Raw genomic sequence first — 2,681 nt, 5'->3', positions numbered from 1 at the left:
TTCTAGTTCCCTGTCTAGAACTTGTAATGGTAATTACTCTTGCCTTTACTGTAAATAGTTTTAGTATATTTGGTATATTGCATAATTGTAACTCTAATAAAAATATTTTATCACAAGAGCTCTTAAGCAAGAGAGAGAGAGAGAGAGAGAGAGAGAGAGAGAGAGAGAGAGAGAAATCAGAACTGCCCTAGTCCTCAAATCTGAAGACTTTATTGTGGAACTAAGCATATCTGCCTAACCCCTTCTTCCCTTAGGATAAACTTTTCACAGGATGCTCCATGGTGAATTACAAAGGAAATGAGCTCTACATACCACACAAGCTCCCTGTCCAGGTTAGAACCCAGTAGGCCAGGTTTGAAATGAGTGGCTTTCTACACAGTCTCTGGGTGAACACAGGAAACTAACCCCAATTCTGAGCCCCTTCTTCTCACTGAAGGTAACAAGAGGTTGTATTCATTAGGCACCTATTACCTGCCACCTGTGTCAGACATTACCTCACTGGTCATTACCAGTCCTCTAAGAAAGGTTTCATTACTCCTGACTTAACCCACTTCTACTGTGACCCATCTGCCTGTTGGGGACAAGACTGAAGGCAGCCTGAACAGAACATGAAAAAGATTCTGACCAATAAATGTTGGTGGCTAGAACAAGTCATGGGCAGAATGTGTCACAGATTACAAGTTTTCATTCTTTCTCAAAATATGATGCCTCCAAATTAGAGGGCACTGGATCCCCATAACGTCAGCATAGGCTTTCCTGGACTCTTTTCTTTAATAACCAAGCTATTTTTTCCCAAATAGAGAACTCTTTGATTCCAACACAAAAGCTGAGTCTAGCACGTTCTATCAGCAATTGGGTGACTGATGGAGTGGGAAGGAAGGGATGCAGACTCATCAGTGTTGAAAGTTTAACAGCGTATTACCGCAAGAACTCAGCTAAAAGAACAGTATGAGTGGTTCTGAATATTTAGTAAACAGTGCCAGGTAGGAAGTAAAAATTCAGAAGAGACTACAGTTCCCATGGTAACAAGGAGACAAAGTCAAGTAAGCTAGAAAATGAGAGCTTTATGAAAACTTGTCAGAGAAGTGATGACATAAAGAAACCTAAATAAACTAAATTCCAGAAAGTGGCCAACTTTTCCTAGGAGAGAAAGGAAAGCTCCACCATGGACAGGGAAAAGAGCAGCTGAGCACCATGAGCTCTTAAGCCTGGATGTGGGAGCAGAGTGAGAACTCCAGAGTAAGCCAGACCCCACCAGCTAGGCTCATTCCCACAGGTTTCTACCAAGTGCATGAGACAGGATGCTGAAAATGAGGGGTAGGGCTGGAGATGGAAAGAAGCCCATGTGGGGTATAAGAGAGCTTCCCCTCGCACAAGATGGGAGCTTACCAACACCAGAGGGAAGGGCCAAGGAAATGGAGGAAACCCCTTCAGTGGCACCCCAGGACTTCAGGGTAAACAGCAGGGAATTTCTGAAAACAGGAGAAAGCAACAGAACTGAGAAAATTTCCTTCCAGGTTCTGCAGGCCTTTACCAGGTGCACTGCAGTGGGCATTTGAAAGACAGGATAGGGCAGCAGGTCAGGCAGAGATCTCCCAAGGAGCAGAGACCAGCAGCAGAGAAGAGGGAATGTGTGATAAAGGGAATGGGTCTTGGAGGGGAGGGGGTTGGGGGGTGGAGTTCAGTGGCAGAGTGCTTGCCTCGAAGTACAGTGGCACATACCAGTGAGGAAGGAATGAAGGACGGCAAAATAATAAAATAACAAAGGGTGATAGGATTAAGGGCATAATTAAAAAGATTGCGGTATCACGGGTCATGGTGGCACACACACCTTTAATCTCAGCACTCAGGAAGCAGAGGCAGATGGATCTCTATGAGATCAAGGTCAGCCTGGTCTACAGATCGAGTTCCAGGTCAGCTGTGATTGCAGAGAGACTCTATCTCAGGGGAAAAAAAAAAAAGTGTCAAAAGCACAAAGATTAAGAAGGGGTAAATTGTATAAAGGAGTATATGGTGTAAAGCTCTTCTATTGTTTGTGAAGAAGTATAGCGGGTAAAGATAGAAATAAATATTGTCCTCTCCGAAGGCATAGTCCCCAATTGAGAGTAATTTTGCCCAAAAAGGGACATTTGTCTGGAGGTATTTGGGGCTATCAAAACTGGAAAAAAGGGGATGGTACTAAAATTTAGTAAGTACAGATCAACAACACTGCTAAATGTCCTGCAATGCATAGGACAGCCACTCACATACGGTGACGAATTATATCAACACTCCCACAGTTGAAAAACTCCTTTCTAGAATAACCACTCAAAAAATTAACACAAGGGGAGAAGAAAACAATGAGATTACTTCAAAATAATAAGTAAAACTGGAAAAGACCAGGTTTGGTTCCCACGAACCACATGATGGCTAACAACCGTCCGTAACTCAAGTTCCAAGAGATCTGATGCATTCTTCTGGTCTCCATGGGCATTGCATGTATGTGGTGCACTTACATACATGAAGCAAAACACTCATACACATAAAATAAAAATTAATTAATTTTTTTAAAAAATCAATGACAAGACATCTAGAAAATTCTACCAAATATTTGGAAATTAAGTAGTGTAGCTTTCAATATCTCATGAGTAAAAAAAAGAAGTTTTAATAGATCTACAAAATATTTGAAAATAAATGATATA

The sequence above is a fragment of the Nannospalax galili genome, unplaced genomic scaffold (assembly GCF_000622305.1).
Source record: "Nannospalax galili isolate Female #2095 unplaced genomic scaffold, S.galili_v1.0 scaffold666, whole genome shotgun sequence".
Lineage (NCBI taxonomy): Eukaryota > Metazoa > Chordata > Mammalia > Rodentia > Spalacidae > Nannospalax > Nannospalax galili.
Note: the sequence above shows the minus strand (reverse complement) of the source record.